Genomic DNA, 23,837 nt, shown 5'->3' with positions numbered 1-23,837 from the left:
TGCGGTATGATATCTCAAATTTTTTATTTGCACATTATCGCTACGCTTTTCTCACAGACCGATTTTTTTTTTCCCGTCGACTGTATGTATAAAAAATACTCTTTCGAGGATCTATGCTTGATATGCTTTCGGCTTCGAATTGGAGGAGTTGACATCATTGAGTCATTCCTGAATGACAAAATAAGTTATTCGATTTTGAATCCTTGCTTCTCCGACAACGGGGACTATTTTTAAGTCATCGAAGAAACAGAAGACGCGAAAAATTCTTGAACCTAGTAGTTCCAATGTTTAATTTCGATACAATTCTCACAACTGATTATAGCTAGAAGGTCTACACGACGCATGTATTGTATGTTATTTTTGTAACCTTAGACCGGAGGATCTCGGACGGGGATTGACGAGCAGAGAGGTCGATCAGAGGCGATCGGGCGAGATGAATCGTGACGTGCGGGAAACGGTGTTGAGTTGCGGTCTATCCGTGAGGCCGGTTCCCTGACTCTCGTCAGAACGGACCGTGGATTAATATTTTCTTTCCTCAATATTACACGTAAGAATACGTCGATCCAGTCTAACTAAGCAACGATTCCCCGCAAGCGTGTAGCTCGTGTGTCGTACATATGCAGATAGGCGTGCTTACAACACGTCGGTGGAATGTCGGACGATGCAGGTAATCCTTGTACATCATTGCTCCGCGTTGTTCCCGCATATTATATGCATAGGTTCGTACATCGGTGATACGGGAAGCGCTAGTTTGGTGTGGGAATGCGCAGGCTTTACGGCATCGAATAACTCGTTTGATTCCTCGGCGATGTGAGATTATCTCGTTATTTATTGGAAAGTCGAATCAGCCGGCCGTTCGGATGCCTTATTGATATACCGGTGCGCGTGCATCCAGGCGTACAAAAATTACCAAGGAAATCACGCTTGATGAGCCTCGATGGTTACGCGTGGTGCACGGCAGGACCCATAAGGCGACATGGTCACCGTTCCTCCCAGTCGTCCGAACGTATCGCGTTCCAATTTTTAAACCGCAATACACGCTAAGCGGGACCGCGAACCGATCACTGACAATGAGTGGCAGCGGTAGAACGGTGAAAGTCTCGCGGCTGCCGCGTGGCGATGTAACACCGGCGATACAATGATAATTGGAATTATCGGTGAACGATGCAGCGGCGCAGCGATCACTTTTATCCGCGATAATGGTTAACGGATTTCTGAAACCAATGCAGAGAGACTGTCACCGCGCGGTTCGCGTGGATCCGGATGACTGCGAGGCCATTGGCGTCTGGCTGTGGCTGATAACGTGGTGTAATAACGAGGATTCACGTTACGGGTGCGAAGCGTCGTCGGTGGCCCGCGGTGTGCAGCTCGCGTTAATTCTCATAACCCGAACTTTGTAAGCGCAAGTTACGCGAATAGCCTCACCGTCCGCTGCAAAGATGTGCGAGAGAGAGAGAGAGAGAGAGAGAGAGAGGTGTGTGTTGGCTGCGGCACAACTTGATATAATAATAAACTGAAAAAGAAGAGAAGGTGAGCGAGGACGAAGGGGGTGGAAGAAGAACGAAGAAAGATGAAGAAGAAAAAAAAATATGAGCAAAAGGCGTTTATTTTAAAAGGGAAATGCAGCGCCGCATTTTTATGTCTTCGCCAGAACTTTTCATCTCCGCGCGCTAACGGGGGTGGCAAAGGCGACGGTGGTGGTGTGTTGGCGGTGGTGGCGGTCGTGGAGTTCAGGGTGAGCGCCGCACCGAGACCGAGAGAGAGAGAGAGAGAGAGAGAGAGAGAGAGAGGGAGTAAGGAGAAACGGCGGGTGGACGGGGTTAAAACGGGGAATGAAACGGCAGACTGCTGCTGATGAAATTCATAATTCAGATCCAATGCGCCCTCTGTACCTCGTTCAGAATATACCTCGTTGCTATTTGTAGGCAATTTTTTTCTGATTTCTTTCTCTCCCTGGCCGTTTCTCCGGCTTCCATCTTCCTCCTCCCGCCCCCCTCTTCTTCGCTCTTCGCTCTTCGCGCTTCGCCCCCTGCGACGACTTTTTCGCATTATTGTATTATGCACCTCAAGGATAATTACGCACCAAACTCAACGGGATTAGGGACCAAAGCTGTTCGAACGAAACGCGGTTATCCAGCTCTCGCGGTTCGTATAACCGAACATCCCCCTTGCACGTTCGTCGAGGGGGGCGGGGGCGGAGTTGCACCCTGGAGGTCGGGGCGGAAGGACGGCGGGCGGCGTCCATCGGGTCGAGCCGGAGTGACGGTTTGGTGGCACGCATCCTGAAGAACTGCCCCTTCCGTTTATCGTTCGCTGTCGCGTTTTATCCGGCAGTTATACCATCCCTAATAGGATGTAATATTATACGAACAGTCACGTCCACTTGAATTCGCAGCGCTTAACGGTGACTGGACACGAAACTCGGAGAACACCGTGGCTCCTCGACGCCGCTGCCTCCGTGGCGTTTTCGTCTTTGCCTTTATTTTTTTCTTTTTTTTTTTTCTTTTATCTTCATATGACTGCCGCTGGATGTTCCAGGTGAAACCCGGGTCCACGACCATTGGCCATGTCCATGTACCCAGCGGAATACACTCGTCTGGGTTACAGCACGACCGGCCGTTTCCACCCCCTCGGTTCGCGACCCCAGAGGTAGAATAAACAGCCGGAATGTTACCGAAGAGTGAAGAGTCCGGGGTCGCTACTCTGAATCATGACCTCCAAATGTCCTCTGGGATCGAGTCCTGCCTAAGCTGCAGATGGACGCGGAACATGAACATTTTTATCGACGTGGAATTACGCCTACAGCTTTTATTTTAGGTTGAACGATTATTGTAAGACGAGGTGGAGGATGAATTTCCTTATACTCTCGCTTACACACTTTCGTACAGAGAACTTGAAATTTATGGAGAATCGTTGCAGAGAGGCGGCAAGGAACAAACACGTCGAATACGCGGAATTATACGGAGGATAATGATTTACACTTACTGTGAGAACAGAGTTGATATCGATTACCGAGGGTGAATCTAGGGGTGAAGTTTGCTCGTCGGCTACCATATACTTGTTTTTCACGGTACCGATAATATATACTCGTATTATGGTATTGACGGGGGGATGGAAGAGGTCTGGGAGAGCAACGAAACGTACGTCAGAGTCACGAACAATTCCTCTTCGGAGGCGGGTTGAAGCGAGTCGAATTGTATCGCTTGAACATCTTTGTTCGTTAAACATTTGTAAAATTAGAGAACTGTACTGTTGGACACTGCGAGTGTGCAGCGCATCGTGCAATGTCGAGACCTTTTGTCGTTGATGATACAAGGAGTGTGGGTGGATGGGCATGTTCAATGTGCGGCTATTATCTACCTTATTAGTTATATGTACATACATAGGTACCTTGTGAAACAGATTGGAGTTGTTATACCGCGGGCGTATAAAATATAGACGTGTAGTGAAAAAGTGAAGTAACGTTTTTGCGGAGCGGGATTGAAGTTCAAATTTTGAAAAGTACCGAAAGCGCCTAATTCCGAAGTATTTCGTGGCGAAACTTGCAGCAAAGAAATAAAACTTTTACGAAACAACAAAGTTTCGAAAAGTAATGCTAAGCAACAGCAAAATTTGGAAACATAAAGTTTCGATAGAGTAAAATTCTGAAAATTAAGATATACTCATATAGCGTAGTTTATTCAATGAGTGGGTGTGAAAAATCAGAAAACCTAAAAATCTGAATGACCAGGATGGTGAAATTTCACCAGGTCGGAAATTCACCGAATTGAAAATCTTCGATAATTCAGAGTTTCGGTGCTTCAGATTTTTAAACTCTCCTTTTCGCATTACGGGGAACTTTGTGCGTCGGGTTTTGGACCATTCGAGACTTTGGTGCGTAGTCTAAGTTTGATTTCTTTGCCTCAAGTTTCGCCATGAAAAATTTGGAATTTCGCGTTTTCGGAACTTTTCAAATTCGGAATTTCCACCCCGTCCCGTATTTACGTTTGAATGCAAACTCGCGCAGTGCACACACAACGTCAGGCATAAACGCGTTACTTTGTGCGAAATTGGGATCGTTAATTATTACCAACTCACGGCTCGCCTCCCCCCGTACGCCGATGACAATTACACCCAGGATCCTCCCCGGTAAGTTGACAAGGTGACAGTAAACCGCGATGCAGAGGCGACGAGGGCGCAAACATATCGGTTCGATTGGCGAGCTCGGTTATATATTACGCGGTCGGAATCGATAGACGCGTTACAATTTCAATTCGAACGGACGTGTGCAGGCACTAAATTGAGAGTAATTGTGCTGACTGTTACGTGTGATGAATAGATCAAAGTCAATTGCGTCGAGTGACAGCTCGGCCGTACACCCGAAGCAGAGAAACGAAACCAATTGGTTTTGCGTCGGGTGAAACGTGGATGTAATATGAGCGGCAGCAGCCGGAGATATCACGCCGGGCAACACACAACCAGCCACCCGAGGTGGAGGCGGAGGTGGAGGGGCGGGAGGAACTCGATGGACAGAGGACGAAACACGCACAATGGAGACTGAAAGCCGATTGCCGCTAGTCGCAATGTCCAGCACGGGGGACAGGCCATCGATGCAGGTGTATCGAGTATCGGTATACCGAAACTTTGTTCCTCTCTTCTTAGTCGGCGGGTATTTTAATCGGTCCGTGAAATTCCCGGCAAAATTTTGCACTTTCAAAGCCATCCGCGTAACGTTGACACGACGTTTTTGCCACAGGCGTATGCACGTTTAATCAAATCGCGGATTCATTCGGTGTTTTCAATCAATTTCACATCGCCAATAAATTCTATCCGGTTAAATCCCTCGATTCATGATCGATCTCCGTACTTCGACGATCGGCGAGTTACGCTGCAGCCGCGATGAAAACGGATCACTGGGCTAATCTGAGAGAAAAATTTGGCAAGTTTAACGGGACGCGAATTAGGAGTGATCTACTTATATGATGCCGATTTTACACGAATCGTGTTGTTTGCTCGCGATTTTCAAAAATAATTATCCACTTTCACGAAAGTGCTGTAATAATCGGCATTGTTAATGCAAAGCTCGATTATACTTAGCTAAAACCTGACCCCCAGTGTATTGATTCATTCAATGCTCTTATTTATAATCCAAATTACACTCGGAGGCGAACAATTAACGTCTGTTGCATTGGCGTTAATGCTGCAAGTATTACGATGAAGGTACCGTATTCTGTTGCAAGGATTTTACGTAAGGGGTAAAAATTGGATGGGCGTATCCGTTAGGAGTGTGAAATAGCCAGCGAATGGTTTACTTGTTTTAGCTGTTCGCGTATTCTATAAGATTTGAACTTTTCTTACGGTTTATTTTCCCCTTCGCATTCTTTTCTCCGGTACTAGTATTTTTCAACGTCGGTGCAACGTTATCTACGATAGGTTAGAGGATTTCTGACCAAGCATTTCGTACAATCAGAAATTGTGCGAAACGTGTAAAACGGCTTGGTTTATCTCTTAGTCGGTTTTCGGGTACCTGCAAAATCCCTGCGTGAATGATTAAATCGCGAGGCATCGGTATGGCGAGGGAGTAGATCGTATACATCCGCGATTCATTGCCCATTGTTATTTTCATCATTCAGGTTGGTTCGGAGAAGGATTTGTGCAAGGGGGAATTATGTGCGTGGCGAGGCAGGGCAGAGTAAAGCAGGGTAGGGCAAGGCAGGTAAGGCAGGTAGGCAGACTGGCGGGCAGTCAGGCAGGCAGGCAGGCAGGCAGGCGAGCATAAATAAGATTACGTTTTGCCAAACGATAAGATTCGTGCCTGAAGTATACGGAGGCGCAACTCGCTGACGAATAGAAAGGGTTGAGATGCCCGAACGAGATAAGAAAAGCTGGTCCATAATGAAACGCATTCATGCCGGTCGCGTACACACGAAAGTGAGCTCGAGGGTTCAGTTCGCGTTTCAGTTTGAGTTTGAGTTTGAGTTTGAGTGACGCCCCGGTAGACAGCTGCCCAAACCTGATCGGTCCATTCCCCGTACGTCCGCACTCTTGTGATTCCTTTTACGATATCGTATAACCGCAGCCGAACCAGAGCTAAGCTATCTGCGTCCGATTTAACCGAGGTGTAAGTGTAAGGTGCTGCACCAGCCAGCGACGCGTCTACCAGACGGCCAATTCCGTGTCCTTCTCTTCAATCGCAATGTACATTCGATCGCAAAAGTGTCGCTGCAGAAATTAATCGTTTACTCTAACCGCGCGTTTTTTTTTTTTTTTTTAGGAAAATTAATCATCGCCCTCGATCCGCTCAATCGAAGAAACTTTCCAACGTTCGTTTTTTCTCGCTTCGTTCCATTTCCATTCATCTCTTGACGTCGCCTTACTCCAGCCCCGTGCGTATTGTATGCGTAATTGCGTGTAATATGATGGTAATTGGGGGTCTGTTTGGTAAAGGGAGTAATTACCGGTGCTCGATGGATACACAGCTGTTGGGTCGAACGTGTGTTTTCAGTTTCTGGCCGGGGCTTTTCTTGGCACATGAGATGGCGCCCTTTATCTCTTACTCTGAAAGGCTATAGAAATCACCCTCTTAATCAACCTTAACTAATTCGAACCCTTGCCTTACGGGTTGTGTGCGTCTTCAAAACCCTTCGACGATACATGTACCTACGAGACTAACGCGAGGGCGTGTGATAACCTTCGGACCACGTGACGTTACTCCTTCACGTTTCACCCAAAAACGTGACATACGAGCGAAATGTTAATTTTGCCCCACGGGTTCCAATAAACATTTTCTTTTCAAACCCATCCGCACGAGATGCCGAACGACGATATCTTAACGTGCGTTAGTTCCGAGTGGTGGAAACTTTTTTTCCGGCTGTTTCCACGCACGAAAATTTAGCGAAAGTTTCGTTCATACCAGGGCGACAAAGTTTGACTCCGGATCTGCAGGGGAGGTCGGCAAGTCCCAGGGACGAGATCGCGAGGTGTTGAATCCCAGGACCCGATGCACGCCCACACGAGACTCGGACACGCCACTACCGGTTATACAGCTGCGAACCACCAACGCAACGAACACCTGGCTGCGTACCTAGTGCTCTGGTGCAGTGAACCCGTTCGCTGGGCGACCTCAACGACGGTGATGCGTCCAGATCGCGTAAATGGTCATCCGCCTCGTTCGGCCTGCGGTGATTGCAGCGTGGATACTTCGGGAAATGGTCCCGGGGACACGATGTGCGGTACGATGAAATTCGGTCGTTCAACGGATGGTTCCGCACCTCTGTCCCAGTGCCGCTTTTAGTTCGTCATCGATCATGCTCGTTCGAGAGTAACAGCAGCTGTGCTACGAAAGTTGGAAAAACGTTCTCCGAAAAGTCGATTAGCTCGTAGGGTATGAAAGGGGAATAAACGAGCCGAGATAGTGACCGACGTGAAAATTACTCACCGAATACAGTGAACTTCGGAGTCGGTCTCGGGCTGCGTATGTCAGGAATCACCGTGGAATTACTTTTCGTCTATTCACACGATTGCGTAAACCCAAAGTCGCGGGACGCGGTGTGGCCCTCTAATGTGGGTTACCCCACATCCAGGATAATTTGAAACGTTTCAGTCGCCGCTGCGACTGAGAAAACTGACCACGTCGAATCACAATGACTCGGCAATCTCTCGAGATAAACTATACGGGGCAGATATAAATCGAGGATTGTGCAGCGAACCCGGACCGTGCGACGACGGAGCGTCTAATTGTCAGTTTTTCCGAATCTTCTTCCTCTTCGTCCTCATCTTCGACGTTGCAACGAACTAGCTGGCACTTATCGAGAATTTCCGAGATCCCCTCGTCAGTGAGCTCAAGTCTATAAGACGTGGTACGCGATGCTCGGTCACGTGTCGTTGAAACAGACACTTGGAGACAGTTTCGAGATACTTCGAGGAGGTCCGGGGGGCAAAGATTTATTGCTTTTCTCTTATAATAGGTATGTACGAAAGGAGGCAAACATCGTGGGTGGGTGTTCAGCGATCCCCGAAGAAGCCCGATAACGGACGAATGCCTCGGTCGTCTAGAATTCGTCGCCGTTGACGCGCCAGCAGCAGCACCACCACCATCATCCACCGCACAGTCTTCAAAGTCCCCATAATTTCTGCCCCTTGGCCTCTCCTCCCGCTTCGTCACTGATTTCCGGCGCGTATATATCTGTCTCTGAGAGTTTACCGCCACCTTATTCAACGGTTATCTTTCTCACTCGGCGCAGCTTCCGGAACACCAATACACGCGACATAAGAGCTCGCGACCCCGACCGAGGATGAGCTTCGGAGCGCGAAGCGGGAGTCCGCGGATCGTAAACGGCAGCAGGGTTCGTAAATTTCTGCCACGTGGCGTCGTCCTCGTTGTCGGCTCGCCAGTCAAACTGACAATAATCCCGACGGCTGGTCGTAGGTCGCATCGCTGCAGGTCTCGCGATGCGGACGCACTCCGTTAACCGAGAACCCTACCGGACTGGACTAGCTGGAAGAGTTTTTGGTTCCAGGGATCACCCAGCAGCGCCATTCACCAGATCCGCGTAACTTGGCCCGCTCGAACGACGCTGACAGAGTTACAGGCGGCTGCCGTGTGGCCCTCTTCTCATCCAGGAGACGCGTCGAACCCCTCGGTTTTAAGGCTGCAGTCATAAATATCGGGGTTGACACTTGGGGGAAAGAACTAGCTGCGCCTCCTCGCACTGAGCAATCCTGTCCAGAAGCCTGCTGCCTCGCAGAATCTACGCCAGCAGAATTGGAAGGCCTTGACGATTACCTTCGAATCTCATCGTATGTCCTGATCAGCGCCGCCCGATCGATTCGCAGAAGGAGGGGCATTCTTTTCTGGATTTCATCCAGTTGCAGCTGGGAAATTATCCGTCCTTGACAATCGCTCGTGATTGCAAGGCAGGCTTAAATCTGGGTGAGAAATAGCCGAACGTGAGCGAGAGCGAGGATCGTGGATGCGGGATTCGGGCGCTAAGGATACGAGAGGAGCCCGCTGCAGCCGGCAAGTAGACCCTGGGCACCGGCGAGAGTGATTTATGCGAAGTTGCTGACGTTGCCAGACCGCGTTTGTTCCTGATCGCCAGCCATCTTGGGAGCCGGTAGGTCCCCGCCGACTGATGGACCGTGGTCACTCATATTTAAGACCTTGGCTTTCGGCTCTCGCCTCCGGCCATCCGGCCTCCGTCTCTCCGGTCGCTCCTTCCTAGATTTACGACGGGGATCTCTTCGGCGGCGGGTCTACTCACCGGACGCAACAATGCAGGTTGCCCATTTGTCACCGAGGTATACGACGTCCGCGCACACACTTCCTATTTCTAATAACCAACCGATCCAGTATTGTGCAGTCATGTTCCCGCCACTTGGTCACAGTCCTTTCGCACACAGCATCTCACCAACGACCCGCGGTGAGGTCGTGCGGACCGAAAGAGAAAGAGAAAGAGAGAGAGAGCGCGAGAGAGAGAGAGAGAGAGAGAGAGAGAAGGAAACTGAGATACGGTGTGCGCTTTCTAGATTCCAGAGCACAGAGTTGCAAGGCATAACAAATACTCCCGCTGCGCACCGTGCGCACTCCCCATGCTCCGCAACTCCGCTGTGCCAATCGTTGTACAAATTGTCACGTTGCATGCCCACGGTCCTTTCATACGGAACTAGGATATGCAGTCCTGAACGATGTCGTCGTTTGTCAGGACCAACTGGTTCTTCGACAGCTCCAAACTCTGTCCGATCATTCCGAGTGTCATTCCTTGGAGATGTTGCAGCTTTGAGGAGTGTGTTTCAGGCTGTACGAAATTCGTATTGTTAATTGGTGTAGTGAGAGTGATGAAGGCTGTGATGCGGAGAGGAGAGAAGACGGGATGACGGTGCTCTTGTACAAGCGGCATCGTGGATGCGCTGAATGCAGCCGTTTAATGGTTCACGGAACCAGCGTGACGCGGCTCGCGTCAACATCTTTGGTAGACTTTATTCATCGAGAGCGTCACCGGGCCCAACTGGACGACTCCTGGAGCTCTTCGTTTTCCTTGTACGGGGATCGAAACCGATAGTATTCCTTTGTGCGCGATGCCACGTCCTCGCCTAGACACTAGACAATCCGAGCTCGGCTCGAGTGTCCCGGCAGTTTGGAATACCGGGAACCATCGACTCCTGGATGAACGTGCACGCATTCGGTTCTATGGGAATCTCTTCAACTTGATGTACGTCCGACTTTATTCTATCTTGAGACAGCCTGACACGGTCCGACCCCTCTCGAGTCATCGGAAGGTCCCCCAACGGCCGGGAGCGACTGTCTTACAGACCCGTGATTCAAAGTTGGCTGCATCTGCATTCTTACGGAAAATTGAACTCCTCTAAAATCAGATTGGATCAGCGTGAAGACTGGCCACACGTTGAATCAGACTCCCTGGGTTGTATCAACTTTGTGTAACCTGAAGTCGCGGTTCAGATACCGATCGACCATTTTCCACGAACGGGTTTAGCTCGTGACGAAAACAATGCCGGGTTAACGAGGCAGAACACCACTCGGTGTTAAAATACCAGCCAAAGCTGAAGACTGGAAGCCCGCGGAGTATCTCCTGGAGTTTCTCCTCGGGGAATTGGATAACCGATAAGGCGTTTAATCTACCGCTGTTGTCGAACTATCTACCGGCTTCTTAAACCCCGGCCGAGTCTGTTGGGGCTCCTTTGCATACGTGTAATAACATATCGTCTGTCGATATATACCAGATTTGTCCAGATTAGATCCTATAGCCTTGGGCCCAGGCGGGTGTCCCGGCTCCAGGGACGTGGGATTTGTAAGCTTATTACCGGCACCTACCTATAACTATTCCTTTTCCCCTCGCGACGTCCATCAGATAGCAGAATTAGTAGCACCAGTCTAACCATCTAACGTTGGCAACCTGACACACCGTTACCTACCAGCCTACGCGCTACGTGCGTGTGTCTATCGCCCCGTCGAATCTACAATCACGGCGTCACTTATTCATAGATGCGGAGTGTAGAACGGCTACTCCGAAAGTGTATCTAGATACGAGTATCAATGAATACTCTTAAAAGTATCTCGATGTTTCGTTAGATGGGTAAATAAGATTGGATATTGGCCACATTGATATTTCAGATGCAATCAGGTTCAGATTTCTGATATCGGAATACGTGAAATGTTTTGTAATTTTTATAATGTCATACTCGTTGTAATATCTCGCCACCTTCGCGATCAGGCTGTTACAAAAAATCACTCGTGCATCTGCTCACACAGCTTGGTCTAGGAGTGACATAACCACGTTTAGAAAATAATCGGTGACGATAATTTGAAGTGTAGAATTATTTAATTATACTGCCGGTTTTTGGTACCGTTACATTCCAAGGATCGTAGGCTGAGAAATGGGAAGAAATACCGATGGCATTCGTAATGAGATGTGAAAATATTTGTGAGATTGTCCAGCGAAGCAGCGAACTCTAGCCAGACAGCAATTCAAGCTACAAAGTGGGTGGGGGAAAATCATGATTTGATCAACCGACGACAAGGTACCTTGAAAGCCAATTACGAAGAAGGAAAAACGCTCTTATCCGTTACCGTTCTGGAAAATCGTCGAGCGTCGGGGTCGGGTGAGGCGAGGGTGCAGAGGGTGTGTATAAGCTGCGTCGACTTCTCGGTGAGAGGCAGTCTTCGGGAAGATGCGGAAAAGTTCGATTCGGAATCGAAGGAGCGCAAGGGGTTGGCGACGTCCAACAGACGGAGCGGACAGCGCGCTTATTTATGGCGACCATACCTCAGATATATGAACTGGTTCCATCCAAAGTTTCGGATGCATCTTTCCAGTTCAAATGTATAGAGAGGTGTCCCGCCGGTTGCTTTCAAGGGAAAGATTTGTGAGGGGTCACCTTAATGTAATATTGAATGAGCTTCATTTTTTGCCGAATGGAGGACCGATATAAACTGAGCACTCGCCAATCCGACACTCCTCCGCTCGGAGTCTTTCCTATTTCTCATCTTGCCAGATCTTTTTAGATGGATTCGGCTGACGTGCTGTTCCCATTTTCTTTTTCATATTTCTCTTCCCCCTTTTCTCTTCTCACTTCTCTGTCCATCTCTCTCACTCTCGCTTCTGGGTTTCCGTGCAAAAGGGTTGACAGATTTGTGATGCGGTTTAAAAACAGAAACGAGAATCCGAAACGTCCGGGAAAAAATCACGCCGTTCGTCACTAGTGTGTAAGAATAAATTAGCGAATCGATGACACGTTTATACACTAAACGCGTATAATTCAGCAACGGGATTAATAGACCGAAACTGCTCGTACCTAAATCTAAACCCTGTAGCTTTGTCTATGGCAGACCAATCTGATTTTTTCTACCTTAGCCCAGAGTCGCACGTTCGTCAAAATAAGGACAAAGAAGTGAGTGTGACGTAATTTTTGATGGCGGTCGGACGGTGATGCAGCATGAGGACCCCGAGCGGGGAAGGAGGTGGAAGGAGGTCGGTGTCGTAGACAACGAATTGGCAGCCTCGGGACATTTAAGTCCGTGGCGATAAATCCTGGGCCAATGTATATAGCCAATCCCGTACCATTCCGTTGGCGCACGAAAAACAGCACAGTTTGTCCATTGATGGCTCGCTCCGAACAACCTAATTTATATTTATTCTCTCTCCTCTCCTCAGCTCACCTCAGCTTAGCTCAGCTCTCCTCCGTATACAGGGATGCGGATGGGCGGTTCGGGGCCGCGAAAAGAGGCTCCGGGACTCCGGTAGGATGGATCTTTGGGTATATCTCACCGCGCGCGCTTCCGATATATTCGGGGCAGAAGAAGAGAAAAGGAGAAGAGAGGAGAGGAGAGGAGAGGAGAGGAGAGGAGAGTAGGCGGCCGATAGAGGAGCCGGGCAAATAGATAGATGGGCCATATTATAACTCACTGGCTGTCATCCCATTCGGTGGAGTCCGGCTGCTAATCAGAGACCCCGGACTCTCGTCCCCCGATCTCCCGCCTCTCCGGCTCACGGCCCGCTCCTCGTTCCATCGACGAAAAATGGATTTATTGCCATTTGCCTTGGCTTCGGCACGCTATCGAGTCTCCGATCCGTAGAATTCAACCGACAACCTTCAACCTTCGTCCTCGCTGCTCCAACTGAATTCCTTTTCGACCGACTCGTTCCCCGACTCGTCGCGTTGTCGTCTCGCCGCGTCCACCGTCAACCTCGCCTCCGTCGTTCGTCGGACAGAAAAAATAACCATCGAAGCCTTATCCCTTTACGAAAATTAAACCGTACAAAACCAGCTCCGTCTATCCGGCGTAACTCGTGGAGGCATATTTTCAGCGACGACGCGACGTTCACGTTTTCTATTATATACGTTATCGGTTCGGGGAAGACAATGGTAATTTACGGTCAGCACGTTGGCAGCACTAGATGGTCGTTCGCGTCGTGATCGTATATTCGAAATTAGTGTTTCTCTGAACAATAGTTCAGCTCGTTGAATACCAATTGATACGACTGTGTCAGCTTGGCCACTCGGCGTCCTCTCTCCCAGTATCTTCCTCTCCCTCGCTCTTAGTCACACTGAAACGGCGCATCGAATCGAGCGTACTCAGGCAACGGCTGATTCGAGTTCTCCGATTGTACTTTTGCCTGATTAGAGTACCAGCGTCCAAGTTGACGACGCAACTCGCGATTTCGGATACAGCTCGGTGTCTCCGGTCCATGGAGTCGGAATGTCGTGACGCAACGCGTCCTTCTCGCGAACGTTAACGACAATTAATACCTTGCCGACTCACTTTTCTACATTCTCCACCGAAATTGTCAACGTCGCCGCGTAATTGTCCGCCTCTGAACGACGTGCCGCGGGTAGGCGGGCGTTGCAGCGTTGGTCGAGGTGCGGCGGAGGTTTGCGCAACGCCATTATGCCTCTGCACATAACACACGTACGTCGTACACAAGTCTTAAGGGAATTCGTTGACTCAGGTGGCTACGGCACCTGCGTCCGATAGACTCGGTAATGCGCGGTACGGATACGTACGCGTGCGAACACATGCCGGGGTAATTCTAAAAACGGTTTAATTCACCCATTGCTGGTCGACAGCTATGGGCGCTCAACGTTTCGGACAAGAATCCGTCTCCTTCTCTCGTTCAATTACCAGACAGTGTCGCTCTCTCCTCCCGTGTGTTTGTATTTCGGCTTGAAAGGTGTGTGCGGTGTACACGCCTCGCGTACCTACGTACGTGCGGGAATGAGTTATGGCTCCGGGTGTATCGATGACAGTTGAAACTTATCGTTGGACAGGTAAAGCAGGCAAACGAAAGTTAGGCAAGCGTCGTTACTCGAACAAAAAGTGTACGTGAGTGAGCGCTTTCGTGTTTGTGTGCACGGCAATGGGGGGAAATGGATCTGGAGGACGGAGAGGAGAAAAGCAAAGACTCGAACCGCCCGGAATCATTCCGTCTGGCAATACGTACCAGAGTGTAGGTACGCTTACGGATCTCGTATTACGACGGTTGCACGAAGGGATCATTTCAGCGCGCGCGGATGACGGTCCAGTTTCGTTCAGCGTCGTCGACTTAGTTACACTTTCTTGTAGACCGCGAGCTGCTCCTGCGGTCTCGTTCCTCGATACACCCGGGAAGTATACCTGGTATAATACGGCGTACAAGAGCGAAGACGGAGAGAACGAAGAAGAGCGGCGGATTCGAAATGGTGAGAAGGAGACGGCGAATCGCTTCGCAGGCTTTCACCGCGATTCGAGTCGACCAAGGGTGAGACCCTCCTCCCCCTTCCTCTCTCGTCCCAATGCATCACGCACTTCGTGACACCCGCTTCGGTCTGCATGGCGTGCATAGATCATGCTGACGTCCGGACTGCCAGCCCTGGCTGCCAGAAGGACTCCTACCACTGCTCCGAGGGGAACGAGGAGGGAAGAGGGAGGCAGTGGCCTAGCCAATCTAAGGCCATGCCGGGATCGAGGGAGGTGGGGGGAGGGAATAGCGGGGGTTTGCTTCTTTGCGCTCTCAGTCACAAACCTATATACGGAGGAGGAGAAGGTGGCGGAGGAGGAGAGGACGAAATACGGAGGTGAAGCGAAATGGAAGAACGCAGCAGTTGCTTCCTTTGCCCCCTCCCTTCTTTCCTCTTCCCTCATCCGTGCGAGTGTGTGTTTTTTCAACGAGATTTATTACCGAACTCCTAATGCTGCTGCCGGAGGAGGAAAGTGGATGGAATGGTGACGCTTCAAGAGCGAAGAACCCGAGTGAGGGACGTGGTTCAGGGGCAGAAGATTTCAGGTCGGGAGAAGCCAGCGACACATTCCTTTTCCTTCGATCACGAGTTACTTTCACGTTGCTATTTCACCTTGTATAACTGTAGGGTAATCATTACATCGAGTATAAAATAACTTTGAAGTTGCGAATTTTGTTAACGTTGGAATGTTGAGGAAAATCACGTTCGAGTAACGAAGTCACGACGTTTGAAGGGGAGTATCATTTGTTGCCAACACGTTGTCAGTGCTTGATGAACCGTTGACGGGTCTGAGCAATTTTTTCCGCTACGTGGCGGAGTCGGAGTGTCGAAGGAATTCAAACCGGTTGGAGTGAGAAAAATTCACTTCCGTCATCGACACTTTAGCCTCGTTGAAATGGCATGCGTACGTCAAATCATGATTCACAAAGTGGAAAAAAACTGAAAAACAAGCAGACACGCGGCGAGAAACTTGGCATTGAATCTAATGTGATTTATATTTTTCAAAGGTAAACGCCAATTGGTTAAAGAAAATGAACAGTATCCTTTGTCAAATTTGCTTCTATAAGCAAACAGTTTTATACATCCCGTGATACATCACAGGTAACTGACCTCGGAAGAATCTGAGTATACATATATATATTCACAGGTCCAAAAGTTGTCGTTACGAACGACGTTGGTATTTGTCCGAGAAACAAGTATCACGAGAATAACAAAATAGCGTATATAAGATTTGACAAAATGTTAACGGTCGACGGGATAGAAACGAGTCCAAACGATTGTTTAGTCAACGAAATCGTCTTGGTCATAATTATGGACGGTCATTCATCAGACTAGGCACCTAATATATTCCGATCACATGGAAGCGACCTTTGATACGGTAAATCGTAAAAAGTGGCCATGGTACCGGACGGTTCGGCATGACCGGTAGACCGTTGACTGTTGCACTCGTCACGTATCATCGATATAAGCGTCCGCAACGTAATCGGCGAAAGAGAGAGAGAGAGAGAGAGAGAAGAGAGTTTACCCTCCGGCGAAGGGACGCACGGAAATACGGAACTAGAATCGGGGGGTCCAAAAAGTTGTCCAGAAGTTGAATCCTTCTTCCTCGGATACGTCGCGTAATGTTTTACCGCTTTTCCTCGCTCTGCGCGTAGCGAACAGCCGCCCGCCGTCCGAGTGGATATGTCTAACACACAACGAAGGCGAAGGCGAAGGCAAAAAGCAGTGCCTGGTTATATGGGGGGGGGGGGTGGGGGGGCACCTGTGTGCGATAGCGAGATAAAAGAAGAAGCGAGAGGGCAGAGTGAAGAGAGAGAGAGAAACGTCGGAGCGATACACACCGACACTATCGTGCGACGGATTCGCGGTGTTGGTGCCGGTGGCACGGGGGCGTGGGTGGAACGGCCGCGGGGGTGGGGGGTACGCGACCCCAGCCCCCCTAACCCCTCACCCCGCCCCCGGTCGTTCTTCCACTCTTCCTTCTCGACGTCCATCCATCCACTCCTCCCTCCCCTCCCACCTCCTCCTCCTCCTCCTCCTCAACCTCTCCTTCCCTTTCCTCCCCTCCCCTCCCCTCCCCGCCCCACCCCTCGCCTAGCCGCGACGCCGACGCCGACGTCGGCCGGGGGTGGGGATGGAGGGACGAGGGGGACGCAGTGAGGGGAGGGAACGCCAGCGGAGGAGCCGTCAGTGCGCCACGTGCTGTCGACGCGGGAGGGTGCGTGTCCTTATCGTGTGTTTAGTGAGATAGCGGTGCAGTTGTTTTGTTGTCACAGCATCCTCGGCGGTCTTGTAACGCGGTGTCGAAATTATTACCGATTGATCGAGGTAGAATCGTTGCTGCAAATCTCTCGGCTCGCGTTCGCTTCAATTTTATAGTCACTGTGTTTCTTCAACGTTGTACGCAGGATTGTAGGCTTTTACTACTGGACTCCGCGATGACGTGAGAGGAACGTACAGAAGAGAGTTGAGGTGTTTGGTTACACATGGTACTACTACTAGACGCGATGTCAACGGATTGATGGTGATCTATTCGAGAATATAAATGTAGTTTGACTGCTGGATTTTGGAGTGCGAAAGAGGATCATGACTAAGAGCCATCGCGTGGCTCTGAACAGGCTGTTGCCGCAGGTGATACACGCTGAAGAGGGATAGGCGTGACGACGGAGGCTTGAGTGAACGAACGTCCACCGCTTGAAAAGAAAAACACACACACACACACACACACACGCACACACGCAGAAAATAAATTCATCAATTCGAATGAAGTACAAAATGGTGATTGTTGTAATTCGGTTTGATCTCTGGTTCGACGAAAAATACGTGACGTCAAATAAAAAGGCTGACGATGAAGCGGTTTGTGCTGCAGGGATAATGATCGGTGTTAAACCATGCACCGTTATCCTTACCGGACGTGATTACTCCAGTTTCAAGTGTCACTGAAGGATTATCCCTCGGGAACCACTACTGCGGTGAGTCAGACTGTCCGCATTTTTTAACACCGTTCCATGTCTTCGCCAAATTAAACGCGCCGCGTCAATGAACTCCAAAAACACGCGCTCGACGCCACGCCACGCGACTCTGTCGTCAGACCCTCAATGGACACCTCGATTTCGGCACTGCGGGTTGAAACAACCGCGAAACATCAGAGAGAGTAGGGTAGAAGCGAAAAGTCTGTATTACATGTATACCGCACACTGGCAGGACCGTTGAAACGGTGACAAAAACCTGCTGCGAAACAATCAAGGCGATCGATCCCTGTCCCTGGGTGTCGTATCGACAATGCGAATCATTGAACCCAACGAGTCACGTCGCCTGATCGTTTCACAGAACTCGGGAACGATATTATCTCACTCGGTTATACTCTCGGCTGTCGGTTATTCGTCTTGTTCACAGTTCTTTCCCGTGACCGGAATTGCAACCAATTTTAAACCGCGCACCGAGTACCTGCAGCATTCCTTGGTCGATCGGACAAACTGGACCAAAGTTGTAGGCGATCATTTTATAGTATCGATACCGAGAGGTAGAGTGACTGACAGTTCTCGATGTCGAATAAGGTATATACCTAACCATTGGATTCCTCAACGCGTTTCACAGTCGTGAGATCGAAACGACGATTTTCCTGACTTTTCGATTGAGAGACGTTGTTCTCGACGCTTGGATGGAAATTTGGCAATAAATAGGATTAATCGCCACGCACCCCGATCACTTTACTTTCTCCTCGTAGGCTAGAAATCACAACAGTATCCACATGTCGTCCTGGTATCGCAATTGAGTAAATGCTACACAAGAACAGATTCCTCAAGACAAAGTTGTAGGTGTACTCGCAACGCTTCTTACAAGCTCGGTGTACGATACGCGAATCGCCAGAGCGTGGAAGCGTGGCCATATCGCAGGCCTTCTCGCTCCAGCGTGTGAGACGAATCGGTGAGAGAGCGAGAGAGACCGGATCCAGCGAGATGAGTGAACGCGCAGAGGGAGACGGAGAGACGGAGAGAGGAGAGAGGAGAGGAGCGAGGCCAATGAATCCTCGGTCAGAGTCGCAGAGTCCAGTCAGTCGGTCTATTTATGCCGGTGTTAATTGTACGAAATTAATGCGACAGTCGTCGTGTATTTGGAACGGGGCTGTCAAGGTTGAATCAAGAGCCCGCTATCTGTATCGAGAGACCGTGTTCCTATCCGAGACCAAGACGCTCGGACCACCTCGCGACGATGACGATCTCCTCTCGCTGGAATCTCCCTCTCCTGGAGGGAGAATCAGGCCAGTGGAGCACGTTACTTGTGCCCACTGACGTGCCCGATACTTGCTCTTGCCGACCGTCCGTCAACGCCGCGCCCTTATACACAACACACTGTCTTTCGGGTCATGATCCCACGTGCGAATTTTGGAAATCGATCAGCTCGCCCCTTCTGCTCTCGTTTTCATCACGCTTGTCGCGTGGACCGGGAAAAAACCTTGATTCATCAATTATCGGTACGGTGAGTTAGCTCTGTTCGCTTTTTGACCTATCGCAACTGCCGAAAATTTTTGACTGTATAAAAGTTCTGTAAGTAATATTACAGTTTCAAATCATGTGTTTATACGTACTTGTGGTTAAAAATATGAAGCAACGGCGACTAAAAAAAAATTCTCTAATGAAATATATTTTTCACCGCATAATTTATAATCAGGAAATGATTTAAGATTAATCATGATGACTCACAGAATCTGACCTCGAAGGATTCTAGACATGGTAACTAAAGTGTTGAAGGGGTATCTCGGTTTGTATAATTTGGTGAGAGTTACATCTGCTTGCATTAGGGATTTGAAAAAAAATGTTGGATTCGATAGCTTCCAAAATCCAACGTCATATACACGTCAGTTTAGCGCCAGTGTGAATCTGGAAAGGACGGAGAGCTTTTAATTGATCACTGGAATATTTTGCTTCCAAATATTTACTTGATTCAGAAACTCCTTCGTAAAGTCTCACAACAGTAACGTGAAAGTTTTCTTTTCCTTGTATCATTGGATGGAAACCAAATTCATTGATGTTTTATTCAAAAAATAATTTAGAGTATACGTTCGGTAGTATAATTTTGCATCGTTCTGCAGCTATAATGCAACGGTACGCAATTTGCCGAAAATTTCTGGAAATCCACGAGATAACTGAAATAAATTCACGACTCTGTCAGTTGTGACACCTGAAAGAAAAATTACTCCCATCGTTCAAACAGCGACAAGATTGACAAACTTTTTTCCTCGCCTTCCTCCTCTCTGTAACTAAAGATTAGAAAGATTGACATGGGTACGCCGATACCTCGGATTGATTCGTCAGTTTAGCTCCTCAAATTAACTGTATATACAACCCTTAAACCTCGCTGCAAAGCGCATTTGTCTCGTCAGTAAAGACACGGAGAATAATACGCTAGTTCTGGTCCGGCTATTAATTAATAAGGGAACAATGAGACTTCTTTATCGTCGAATGTAGACTAATCGAAGTTTCTTTATTCACGGCAAAGCAACACTTGTTGATGTGTGAATTTTGCTCGTGATTTTTGAAATCTTTTCACCGAGATGCACTCACAAATTCCGAGGACGTTACGCGTTATCAAATAAAATTGTATTATCATTATGAGGGGGTAAATTACAAACAATTATTCTTCCGCGAGTATGTGCACACGAGATATTTGACTATGTTGGAACACAGATATTTCCAATACGTTACCTCTCGATAAATATCGTTATTAATGTAGTACAAAATTTCGCTCCAAGAGCCGAAGCGAAGCTCTTTCCGTCTAAACCGAAATTATCGATATTAGCGTGGGAATAGAAATTAAATGTTCATCTTCACACCAGTTGTCGTGATAACATTTAACAGATACAATTAATCAGCCTCTAATTACCCACATTTCTCTGACATTTGCCGATAGTTAGTGAATAATAAATAACGAAATAATGCCGCGATTGCAGTGCTAATTCCATCTACTTATTGGTAATGATTGTAAGCTATTCGGCGTAAATATTATATTCGGTACGAGATCGTTACTCGTGTCTGACAAGTGAGGAAGTCGAATTTGATCATCGCGGAGATAAACGCGTTGTACGTAAAAATAAATTTATTTCTGCAAAGTAACAACGATCCAAATAATCGCAGGTTACACGTTGGCTACTTGTTTGGATTAGAAAACCCGGGAAGAGGTGATCCTCGACGCCTGATCGTAAACGGAGCTTTATTGTCGCGTCGCGTATTCGACTTTGGAAAATACGATAACGCCTCCGGTGAAACGAGCGAGGTTTTGGCCGAGTGGGTTCGTTAGGCAGCCGGATAATGCGGAATAGAAAAGCTCATGCGGCTCTCGCTGCTGCCGCAGGTGTGTGGAGAGGATTCGCGAAAAGGGGGTGAGACGAGGCGCATCCCCTGTTCCACCCCGTTCCATCCCCCCCCCATCATCGCCGTGATCTCGAGCAGAAGTGGTGTGCGTGCAACACGTACAGGAGGCTATTGAAGTCTCTGATGACGGAGCCCGTCTGTCAGCAGATCAAAGCAGAAGTAAGCTCTCTTTGTAATGCCTTGCTCCGCTCGGCTGGTATTTAATTATGTATGAGATCGATATTGGGGCCTCGGGGTCCGCTCGCGTTTCCTATCGCAAATATAAGCTCCGGGCATTCCCCAACCCCAGCGCCACCCCCGCCTGGTCCCATGCCCACCTTCCCCGAACCGGAATCACTCGAAAAGTAAAAGAGCCCACTGCTAATATCCGCGGAGCCGTCTACACGTGTTTACAGCCTCGTACTGTCGGCTTTTTACACCGTACGTTTTTTTTTCTTGTTTGTTTTTGTTTTATTATTCGTCGCTGTACGTGCGACAAGTCATTGATCATACAGGTGCGAAAGCTGGGCTCCGGTTTTAATCCCCGGTTCTGACGTCTTCCATTTTTGGCGATGCATTCCATTGCGGACCGTTGCACGGTTCCTACTTACCGTGATTGAGAAAAATTCTGTGCAAGTATGTTTCATCGTTTGCTTATTCCATTTTTTATTATTATTGAAAACATTTTAATTTTCTCATGATTTTGTCGTACGAATTTCTTCTTCGAAAACAATTTTAGACCAGTTGTTTTCGACATTCTGCATGACTAATTAAATTTAGCGATCGGTACGTCGCACTTGATCCTTCGAGTTGTACACAAGATACAAGTGTATAATATAACAGTTATACATACAATATGCACGTGACGCGTAGCTGTAGACGTATTATGATAACCCGATCCGACAGCCGTACACAAAAGTGAAACGCGAATTACCTCGCCGCGGTTTGTGACGTGATCAAACTTGAAGTACGCGTATCACGAAGCCTGGTGTACGCACACACACACACGCAAAAATACAGACGCGATTATAATACAGTCGACCTCGCGCACCGTGGACAAGGGGGTTTGTTAAAACGTTAACTGGCAGCAGGGCGGCACCGATCGCATCCAACCCGAACCGCTTCGTATGATAAAAAATGCCCGCGAGGCTTTCGCCTTCGATTTCGAAAAGTCTGAACAGTGTCTCTCCTTTTTCAAATATTTTTCTAATACCCCTTCAGCGTCACTCTTACACAATTACTTGAAGATGATCGTCGAAAATTAATCGTAGCAATATCGCGTACCACTATCGTAATTCACCAGATTGAAATTAGTAGGATTCGCATGTAACGCAGGCGGCAACCCCGTTGCGTCAGGGTGATTACGGCTGGGCGAGCGATTTCGGAGGATAGCGTCGGCGGATTGGGTTGTTCGGTGCACCGGACACGGGATTGGAGCTAGCGATGTGAGATGAGCGAAATCGCGATCCTGCGGGGAAGTGCATCGGCCGGGTTTCCACCGGCGGGGGATCGAGAAACGACAACAACCGCCATCGGCACGACGCACAGAGGGTTGAGCGCGGTTTGATCACTGGTACAGAAAATTGTATTTTCGAAATCAATTAATATCCGGTGAGCAATAATAAACTGGCTATAATGACCGCGAGCTATCCACCACCACCACCAGCTCGATGGTTAGCCCAGGGCGTTTGCAATTAGCTACACGCCTGCGTTTATCCGCCATGTTGCGGAATAACTGACGCTGGATTAGAACGTGCATCGGACTTTGACAAATTTAGCGAAATTGACGAATGTCGCTTAGCTACGCGCGACTCGGTCGCACCTTACGGGTGTAGTAAGGACGTCGTTTGAAACGAGCCGCTGTTGCACCTTGTATGACCCCTGCAGCTCGAGATCTGTACAACGATTATGCGTTGCGTGTATTCCACAGTGCTGTGAACGCGTGCGTTGCTCATCTATACACGGGAAATGAACAGCTGGCTTCACTGAACAGAATAAATTGTGGCAATCAATTAACTTTAATTAGTTGGATAATTAATTGAGCTTGAGTTAGCACTCGATCTATGCTGTATTGGTATCCGTATCCAACTGCTTTTGCTTGTTATATATCGTCTTCCACGTCTGCACACGTGTCTATACCATACGTACCTACCTGTTAAACACTCGCCGCGGCAGCTCAACTTTTCATACTCACGTTAGTTGCCTTTTCTCGACCAACGCTTTTGTTTGACAGCTCATTCCGCGTTCACTTGCCGATATACCTGCTGGATATTATACGTTGCACTTGCCGTGCGGCGTGTTTCGTTTTGTTATAAATAAAGAATTAATTATACTGAAAGAAATTGTATTACACGCACCGAATAAATATAACACTGAAAATGTTTTTTTTTATACATTACACAAAATGTGAGTAACTAAAAAAAAAATAATGTACGCATTAACTGATATTACAGATTCGACACGTTTGTTTCTGCGACTCTTTTGACGATTTATTATGTAATTAAGTTGTACCGATCAGTAATTTGTGAAGTTGGGTTTTATAGAATTGATTTTATGGTTTTTTCGGACTCCTTGGAAGAATCCATCTCGTGCGCCGAGCAAGTGAGACGAATGTTTAATTTATGCCTCTGGTTTACACTTTACACGTTGTCGGTGACCGTCTGATGTTTCTAAAAGCGATTAATTATTTTAAAGGGCTGTTAAACGAATCTCGGCTGGGATAACATCATTGCAAAATATTTCCCATAAATCGATATACGAAAGATATGTATA

The 23,837-nt window shown here is 48.4% G+C and overlaps 1 protein-coding gene across 4 annotated transcripts in view; it reads left to right on the top strand.

Annotated features, from left to right (window-relative positions):
• LOC107225992 (protein tiptop) overlaps positions 1–23,837 on the top strand; it is a 117,649-nt gene that overhangs the window by 43,829 nt on the left and 49,983 nt on the right. The window contains exon 1 of one of the 4 annotated variants that reach the window (XM_046730399.1): positions 15,242–15,260. The exons of 2 other annotated variants lie outside the window; for them this stretch is intronic. The gene's annotated coding sequence lies outside the window, so the exon portion shown is untranslated. Of the gene's footprint in view, positions 1–15,241; positions 15,261–16,920; positions 17,688–23,837 lie in introns of those variants that run through there. One more of the 4 variants, XM_046730396.1, reaches the window with a different exon arrangement.

This window comes from Neodiprion lecontei, chromosome 2 (genome assembly GCF_021901455.1).
Source record: "Neodiprion lecontei isolate iyNeoLeco1 chromosome 2, iyNeoLeco1.1, whole genome shotgun sequence".
NCBI lineage: Eukaryota > Metazoa > Arthropoda > Insecta > Hymenoptera > Diprionidae > Neodiprion > Neodiprion lecontei.
Note: the sequence above shows the minus strand (reverse complement) of the source record. Positions and strands in the feature narration are given on the sequence as shown.